This window comes from Condylura cristata, unplaced genomic scaffold (genome assembly GCF_000260355.1).
Source record: "Condylura cristata isolate star-nosed mole 26May11 unplaced genomic scaffold, ConCri1.0 scaffold00022, whole genome shotgun sequence".
Taxonomy (NCBI): Eukaryota; Metazoa; Chordata; class Mammalia; order Eulipotyphla; family Talpidae; genus Condylura; species Condylura cristata.
Window position 1 is genome coordinate 22,016,542 of NW_004567123.1, and position 444 is coordinate 22,016,985.

Sequence of the window (444 nt, forward strand, 5' to 3'; positions counted from 1 at the left end):
TACATTCACTTACTTCCTGCTTTTCCTTCACCTCTGTCCAGCTCTAACAAAATCAGGGCTCTGTGGCCCTCGCCCACCCCTTCCCAATTCCCCCCGCCCCCCGGGGGGGCCTTCAGCTTTGGGGCACGGGGGCAGGGCCACTTGGGGGGCGGCAAAATCCAGACCCCCACCCCGTCTTTCCCTCTTCCCCCCCTCCCCGGCTGTCCTCCCCCCCCCCTTCTGGGCCTCCAGCTTCTGGCGGCAGAAAGCAGCGACTGACCGCAGCCGGAGTCCGCAGGCCAGGGGAGGTCGGCTGCAACTTCCCCAGTCCACCTTAAGAGGACGATGTAGCCAGCTCCACCGCTGCCCTTAGAAAAACAAGTTTGCGCAAAGTGGTGCGGGGGCCCGGCCTCTGGGCAGCCCCCGGCGGCGCTCCCACTGCCTTGCCGCGCTCGCTGGCGGCGC